This window comes from Acomys minous (assembly GCF_964271855.1).
Source record: "Acomys minous genome assembly, chromosome: 5".
Classification (NCBI taxonomy): domain Eukaryota; kingdom Metazoa; phylum Chordata; class Mammalia; order Rodentia; family Muridae; genus Acomys; species Acomys minous.
In genome coordinates, this window is record NC_140494.1 from 66,331,239 (window position 1) to 66,340,349 (window position 9,111).

The window sequence follows — 9,111 nt, forward strand, 5'->3', positions numbered from 1 at the left end:
CTTTGTCATAAATGAGTTTTTTGCCTAAAGAGACATGCCTATTTGCGCAGTAGTACAGATTCTGAGTATGTAACTGAGCTTGATGAAATCAGTATTGCTCTTGATTCCCTTTGCGTAGGGAAGCTCAGTTTTAGTCACAGTAGCTCCCACAAGTGTCTCCTCAGTGTGTTCCCATTTCCTTAGAAACAGTGTATTTGCTGGGAGAAAAGTGCATTACTGTGCGCTTTCACCGTTCAGCAAATACATGTGTAGAAGCACAGCGCTAGCAAAAACGAACGTTTCTCGACGTTTTCCAACTCAGGGAACAAGTTGCACACTTCTGAGATGCATTTGGGCAACTTTGTGAGAAATGAGTTTTTTGCCTAAAGAGACATGCCTATTTAGGCAGTAGTACAGATTCTGAGTACGTAACTAGGATTGATGAAATCAGCATTTCTCTTGCTTCCCAGTGCGTAGGGAAGCTCAGTTTTAGTCACTGTAGCTCCCACAAGTGTCTCCTCAGTGTGTTCCCATTTCCTTAGAAACAGTGTATTTGCTGGGAGAAAAGTGCATTACTGTGCGCTTTCACCGTTCAGCAAAAACATGTGTAGAAGCACAGCGCTAGCAGAAGCGAACGTTTCTCGACGTTTTCTAACTCAGGGAACAAGTTGCACACTTCTGAGATGCATTTGGGCAACTTTGTCAGAAATGAGTTTTTTGCCTAAAGAGACATGCCTATTTGCACAGTAGTACAGATTCTGAGTACGTAACTGGGATTGATGAAATCAGCATTTCTCTTGCTTCCCTGTGCGTAGGGAAGCTCAGTTTTAGTCACAGTAGCTCCCACAAGTGTCTCCTCAGTGTGTTCCCATTTCCTTAGAAACAGTGTATTTGTTGGGAGAAAAGTGCATTACTGTGCACTTTCACCGTTCAGCAAATACATGTGTAGAAGCACAGCGCTAGCAGATACGACCGTTTCTCGACGTTTTCTAACTCGGAACAAGTTGCACACTTCTGAGATGCATTTGGGCAACATTGTCAGAAATGAGTTTTGTGCCTAAAGAGACATGCCTATTTAGGCAGTAGTACAAATTCTGAGTATGTAACTGGGGTTGATGAAATCAGCATTTCTCTTGCTTCCCTGTGCGTAGGGAAGCTCAGTTTTAGTCACAGTAGCTCCCACAAGTGTCTCCTCAGTGTGTTCCCATTTCCTTAGAAACAGTGTATTTGCTGGGAGAAAAGTGCATTACTGTGCGCTTTCACCGTTCAGCAAATACATGTGTAGAAGCACAGCGCTAGCAGAAAAGACCGTTTCTCGACGTTTTCTAACTCAGGGAACAAGTTGCACACTTCTGAGATGCATTTGGGCAACTTTGTCAGAAATGAGTTTTTTGCCTAAAGAGACATGCCTATTTGCGCAGTAGTACAGATTCTGAGTATGTAACTAGGCTTGATGAAATCAGCATTTCTCTTGCTTCCCTGTGCGTAGGGAAGCTCAGTTTTAGTCTCTGTAGCTCCCACAAGTGTCTCCTCAGTGTGTTCCCATTTCCTTAGAAACAGTGTATTTGCTGGGAGAAAAGTGCATTACTGTGCGCTTTCACCGTTCAGCAAATACATGTGTAGAAGCACAGCGCTAGCAGAAGCGAACGTTTCTCGACGTTTTCTAACTCAGGGAACAAGTTGCACACTTCTGAGATGCATTTGGGCAACTTTGTCAGAAATGAGTTTTTTGCCTAAAGAGACATGCCTATTTGCTCAGTAGTACAGATTCTGAGTACGTAACTGGGATTGATGAAATCAGCATTTCTCTTGCTTCGCTGTGCGTAGGGAAGCTCAGTTTTAGTCACAGTAGGTACCACAAGTGTCTCCTCAGTGTGTTCCCATTTCCTTAGAAACAGTGTATTTGTTGGGAGAAAAGTGCATTACTGTGCACTTTCACCGTTCAGCAAATACATGTGTAGAAGCACAGCGCTAGCAGATACGACCGTTTCTCGACGTTTTCTAACTCAGGGAACAAGTTGCACACTTCTGAGATGCATTTGGGCAACATTGTCAGAAATGAGTTTTGTGCCTAAAGAGACATGCCTATTTAGGCAGTAGTACAGATTCTGAGTATGTAACTGGGCTTGATGAAATCAGCATTTCTCTTGCTTCCCTGTGCGTAGGGAAGCTCAGTTTTAGTCACAGTAGCTCCCACAAGTGTCTCCTCAGTGTGTTCCCATTTCCTTAGAAACAGTGTATTTGCTGGGAGAAAAGTGCATTACTGTGCGCTTTCACCGTTCAGCAAATACATGTGTAGAAGCACAGCGCTAGCAGAAAAGACCGTTTCTCGACGTTTTCTAACTCAGGGAACAAGTTGCACACTTCTGAGATGTATTTGGGCAACTTTGTCAGAAATGAGTTTTTTGCCTAAAGAGACATGCCTATTTGCGCAGTAGTACAGATTCTGAGTATGTAACTGGGCTTGATGAAATCAGCATTTCTCCTGCTTCCCTGTGCGTAGGGAAGCTCAGTTTTAGTCTCTGTAGCTCCCACAAGTGTCTCCTCAGTGTGTTCCCATTTCCTTAGAAACAGTGTATTTGCTGGGAGAAAAGTGCATTACTGTGCGCTTTCACCGTTCAGCAAATACATGTGTAGAAGCACAGCGCTAGCAGAAACGAACGTTTCTCGACGTTTTCTAACTCAGGGAACAAGTTGCACACTTCTGAGATGCATTTGGGCAACTTTGTCAGAAATGAGTTTTTTGCCTAAAGAGACATGCCTATTTGCGCAGTAGTACAGATTCTGAGTACGTAACTGGGATTGATGAAATCAGCATTTCTCTTGCTTCCCTGTGCGTAGGGAAGCTCAGTTTTAGTCACAGCAGCTCCCACAAGTGTCTCCTCAGTGTGTTCCCATTTCCTTAGAAACAGTGTATTTGTTGGGAGAAAAGTGCATTACTGTGCGCTTTCACCGTTCAGCAAATACATGTGTAGAAGCACAGCACTAGCAGAAACGAACGTTTCTCGACGTTTTCCAACTCAGGGAACAAGTTGCACACTTCTGAGATGCATTTGGGCAACTTTGTGAGAAATGAGTTTTTTGCCTAGAGAGACATGCCTATTTAGGCAGTAGTACAGATTCTGAGTATGTAACTAGGATTGATGAAATCAGCATTTCTCTTGCTTCCCTGTGCGTAGGGAAGCTTAGTTTTAGTCACTGTAGCTCCCACAAGTATCTCTTCAGTGTGTTCCCATTTCCTTAGAAACAGTGTATTTGCTGGGAGAAAAGTGCATTACTGTGCGCTTTCACCGTTCAGCAAATACATGTGTAGAAGCACAGCGCTAGCAGAAGCGAACGTTTCTCGACGTTTTCTAACTCAGGGAACAAGTTGCACACTTCTGAGATGCATTTGGGCAACTTTGTGAGAAATGAGTTTTTTGCCTAAAGAGACATGCCTATTTGCGCAGTAGTACAGATTCTGAGTACGTAAATAGGCTTGATGAAATCAGCATTTCTCTTGCTTCCCTGTCCGTAGGGAAGCTCAGTTTTAGTCACAGTAGCTCCCACAAGTGTCTCCTCAGTGTGTTCCCATTTCCTTAGAAACAGTGTATTTGTTGGGAGAAAAGTGCATTACTGTGCGCTTTCACCGTTCAGCAAATACATGTGTAGAAGCACAGCGCTAGCAGAAACGACCGTTTCTCGACGTTTTCTAAGTCAGGGAACAAGTTGCACACTTCTGAGATGCATTTGGGCAACTTTGTCAGAAATGAGTTTTTTGCCTAAAGAGACATGCCTATTTGCGCAGTAGTACAGATTCTGAGTATGTAACTGGGCTTGATGAAATCAGCATTTCTCTTGCTTCCCTGTGCGTAGGGAAGCTCAGTTTTAGTCACAGTAGCTCCCACAAGTGTCTCCTCAGTGTGTTCCCATTTCCTTAGAAACAGTGTATTTGCTGGGAGAAAAGTGCATTACTGTGCGCTTTCACCGTTCAGCAAATACATGTGTAGAAGCACAGCACTAGCAGAAACGAACGTTTCTCGACGTTTTCTAACTCAGGGAACAAGTTGCACACTTCTGAGATGCATTTGGGCAACTTTGTCTGAAATGAGTTTTTTGCCTAAAGAGACATGCCTATTTGCGCAGTGGTACAAATTCTGAGTATGTAACTGGGCTTGATGAAATCAGCATTTCTCTTGCTTCCCTGTGCGTAGGGAAGCACAGTTTTAGTCACAGTAGCTCCCACAATTGTCTCCTCAGTGTGCTCCTATTTCCTTAGAAACATTGTATTTGCTGGGAGAAAAGTGCATTACTGTGCGCTTTCACCGTTCAGCAAATACATGTGTAGAAGCACAGCACTAGCAGAAACGACCGTTTCTCGACGTTTTCTAACTCAGGGAACAAGTTGCACACTTCTGAGATGCATTTGGGCAACTTTGTCTGAAATGAGTTTTTTGCCTAAAGAGACATGCCTATTTGCGCAGTAGTACAGATTCTGAGTATGTAACTGGGCTTGATGAAATCAGCATTTCTCTTGCTTCCCTGTGCATAGGGAAGCTCAGTTTTAGTCACAGCAGCTCCCACAAGTGTCTCCTCAGTGTGCTCCTATTTCCTTAGAATCATTGTATTTGCTGGGAGAAAAGTGCATTACTGTGCGCTTTCACCGTTCAGCAAATACATGTGTAGAAGCTCAGCACTAGCAGAAACGACCGTTTCTCGACGTTTTCTAACTCAGGGTATAAGTTGCACACTTCTGAGATGCATTTGGGCAACTTTGTCAGAAATGAGTTTTTTGCCTACAGAGACATGCCTATTTGCGCAGTAGTACAGATTCAGAGAATGTAACTGGGCTGGATGAAATCAGCATTTCTCTTGCTTCCCTGTGCGTAGGGAAGCTCAGTTTTAGTCACAGTAGCTCCCACAAGTGTCTCCTCAGTGTGTTCCCATTTCCTTAGAAACAGTGTATTTGCTGGGAGAAAAGTGCATTACTGTGTGCTTTCACCGTTCAGCAAATATATGTGTAGAAGCACAGCGCTAGCAGATACGACCGTTTCTCGACGTTTTCTAACTCAGGGAACAAGTTGCACACTTCTGAGATGCATTTGGGCAACATTGTCAGAAATGAGTTTTGTGCCTAAAGAGACATGCCTATTTAGGCAGTAGTACAGATTCTGAGTATGTAACTGGGCTTGATGAAATCAGCATTTCTCTTGCTTCCCTGTGCGTAGGGAAGCTCAGTTTTAGTCACAGTAGCTCCCACAAATGTCTCCACAGTGTGTTCCCATTTCCTTAGAGATAGTGTATTTGCTGGGAGAAACGTGCATTACTGTGTGCTTTCACCGTTCAGCAAATACATGTGTAGAAGCACAGCGCTAGCATAAACGAACGTTTCTCAACGTTTTCTAACTCAGGGAACAAGTTGTACACTTCTGAGATGCATTTGGGCAACTTTGTCAGAAATGAGTTTTGTGCCTAAAGAGACATGCCTATTTGCATGGTAGTACAGATTCTGAGTACGTAACTGGGCTTGATGAAATCAGCATTTCTCTTGCTACCGTGTGCATAGGGAAGCTCAGTTTTAGTCACAGTAGCTCCCACAAGTGTCTCCTCAGTGTGTTCCCATTTCCTTAGAAACAGTGTATTTGCTTTGAGAAAAGTGCATTACTGTGCGCTTTCACCGTTCAGAAAATACATCTGTAGAAGCACAGCGCTAGCAGAAACGACTGTTTCTCGACGTTTTCTAACTCAGGGAACAAGTTGCACACTTCTGAGATGCATTTGGGCAACTTTGTCAGAAATGAGTTTTTTGCCTAAAGAGACATGCCTATTTGCGCAGTAGTACAGATTCTGAGTATGTAACTGAGCTTGATGAAATCAGCATTTCTCTTGCTTCCCTGTGCGTAGGGAAGCTCAGTTTTAGTCACAGTAGCACCCACAAATGTCTCCTCAGTGTGTTCCCATTTCCTTAGAAACAGTGTATTTGCTGGGAGAAAAGTGCATTACTGTGCGCTTTCACCGTTCAGCAAATACATGTGTAGAAGCACAGCACTAGCAGAAACGAACGTTTTTCGACGTTTTCTAACTCAGGGAACAAGTTGCACACTTCTGAGATGCATTTGGGCAACTTTGTCAGAAATGAGTTTTTTGCCTAAAGAGACATGCCTATTTGCGCAGTGGTACAGATTCTGAGTATGTAACTGGGATTGATGAAATCAGCATTTCTCTTGCTTCCCTGTGCGTAGGGAAGCTCAGTTTTAGTCACAGTAGCACCCACAACTGTCTCCTCAGTGTGTTCCCATTTCCTTAGAAACAGTGTATTTGCTGGGAGAAAAGTGCATTACTGTGCGCTTTCACCGTTCAGCAAATACATGTGTAGAAGCACAGCACTAGCAGAAACGAACGTTTCTCGACGTTTTCCAACTCAGGGAAGAAGTTGCACACTGCTGAGATGCATTTGGGCAGCTTTGTCAGAAATGAGTTTTTTGCCTAAAGAGACATGCCTATTTGCGCAGTAATACAGATTCTGAGTATGTAACTGGGCTTGATGAAATCAGCATTTCTCTTGCTTCCCTGTGCGTAGGGAAGCTCAGTTTTAGTCACAGTAGCTCCCACAAGTGTCTCCTCAGTGTGTTCCCATTTCCTTAGAAACAGTGTATTTGCTGGGTGAAAAGTGCATTACTGTGCGCTTTCACCGTTCAGCAAATACATGTGTAGAAGCACAGCACTAGCAGAAACGAACGTTTCTCGACGTTTTCTAACTCAGGGAACAAGTTGCACACTTCTGAGATGCATTTGGGCAACTTTGTCAGAAATGAGTTTTTTGCCTAAAGAGACATGCCTATTTGCGCAGTAGTACAGATTCTGAGTACGTAAATAGGCTTGATGAAATCAGCATTTCACTTGCTTCCCTGTCCGTAGGGAAGCTCAGTTTTAGTCACTGTAGCTCCCACAAGTGTCTCCTCAGTGTGTTCCCATTTCCTTAGAAACAGTGTATTTGTTGGGAGAAAAGTGCATTACTGTGCGCTTTCACCGTTCAGCAAATACATGTGTAGAAGCACAGCGCTAGCAGATACGACCGTTTCTCGACGTTTCTAACTCAGGGAACAAGTTGCACACTTCTGAGATGCATTTGGGCAACATTGTCAGAAATGAGTTTTGTGCCTAAAGAGACATGCCTATTTAGGCAGTAGTACAGATTCTGAGTATGTAACTGGGCTTGATGAAATCAGCATTTCTCTTGCTTCCCTGTGCGTAGGGAAGCTCAGTTTTAGTCACAGTAGCACCCACAAGTGTCTCCTCAGTGTGTTCCCATTTCCTTAGAAACAGTGTATTTGCTGGGAGAAAAGTGCATTACTGTGCGCTTTCACCGTTCAGCAAATACATGTGTAGAAGCACAGCGCTAGCAGAAACGAACGTTTCTCGACGTTTTCCAACTCAGGGAACAAGTTGCACACTTCTGAGATGCATTTGGGCAACTTTGTCAGAAATGAGTTTTTTGCCTAAAGAGACATGCCTATTTGCGCAGTAATACAGATTCTGAGTATGTAACTGGGCTTGATGAAATCAGCATTTCTCTTGCTTCCCTGTGCGTAGGGAAGCTCAGTTTTAGTCACAGTAGCTCCCACAAGTGTCTCCTCAGTGTGTTCCCAGTTCCTTAGAAACAGTGTATTTGCTGGGAGAAAAGTGCATTACTGTGTGCTTTCACCGTTCAGCAAATACATGTGTAGAAGCACAGCACTAGCAGAAACGAACGTTTTTCGACGTTTTCTAACTCAGGGAACAAGTTGCACACTTCTGAGATGCATTTGGGCAACTTTGTCAGAAATGAGTTTTGTGCCTAAAGAGACATGCCTATTTGCGCAGTAGTACAGATTCTGAGTATGTAACTGGGCTTGATGAAATCAGCATTTCTCTTGCTTCCCTGTGCATAGGGAAGCTCAGTTTTAGTCACAGTAGCTCCCACAAGTGTCTCCTCAGTGTGCTCCTATTTCCTTAGAAACATTGTATTTGCTGGGAGAAAAGTGCATTACTGTGCGCTTTCACTGTTCAGCAAATACATGTGTAGAAGCTCAGCACTAGCAGAAACGACCGTTTCTCGACGTTTTCTAACTCAGGGTACAAGTTGCACACTTCTGAGATGCATTTGGGCAACTTTGTCAGAAATGAGTTTTTTGCCTAAAGAGACATGCCTATTTGCGCAGTAGTACAGATTCTGAGTATGTAATTGGGCTTGATGAAATCAGCATTTCTCTTGCTTCCCTGTGCATAGGGAAGCTCAGTTTTAGTCACAGTAGCTCCCACAAGTGTCTCCACAGTGTGTTCCCATTTCCTTAGAAACAGTGTATTTGCTGGGAGAAAAGTGCATTACTGTGCGCTTTCACCGTTCAGCAAATACATGTGTAGAAGCACAGCGCTAGCAGAAACGAACGTTTCTCGATGTTTTCCAACTCAGGGAACAAGTTGCACACTTCTGAGATGCATTTGGAAAACTTTGTCAGAAATGAGTTTTTTCCCTAAAGAGACATGCCTATTTGCGCAGTAATACAGATTCTGAGTATGTAACTGGGCTTGATGAAATCAGCATTTCTCTTGCTTCCCTGTGCGTAGGGAAGCTCAGTTTTAGTCACAGTTGCTCCCACAAGTGACTCCTCAGTGTGTTCCCATTTCCTTAGAAACAGTGTATTTTCTGGGAGAAACGTGCATTACTGTGCGCTTTCACCGTTCAGCAAATACATGTGTAGAAGCACAGCACTAGCAGAAACGAACGTTTCTCGACGTTTTCTAACTCAGGGAACAAGTTGCACACTTCTGAGATGCATTTGGGCAACTTTGTCTGAAATGAGTTTTTTGCCTAAAGAGACATGCCTATTTGCGCAGTGGTACAGATTCTGAGTATGTAACTGGGCTTGAGGAAATCAGCATTTCTCTTGCTTCCCTGTGCGTAGGGAAGCTCAGTTTTAGTCACAGTAGCTCCCACAAGTGTCTCCTCAGTGTGTTCCCATTTCCTTAGAAACAGTGTATTTGTTGGGAGAAAAGTGCATTACTGTGCGCTTTCACCGTTCAGCAAACACATGTGTAGAAGCACAGCGCTAGCAGATACGACTGTTTCTCGACGTTTTCTAACTCAGGGAAGAAGTTGCACACTTCTGAGAT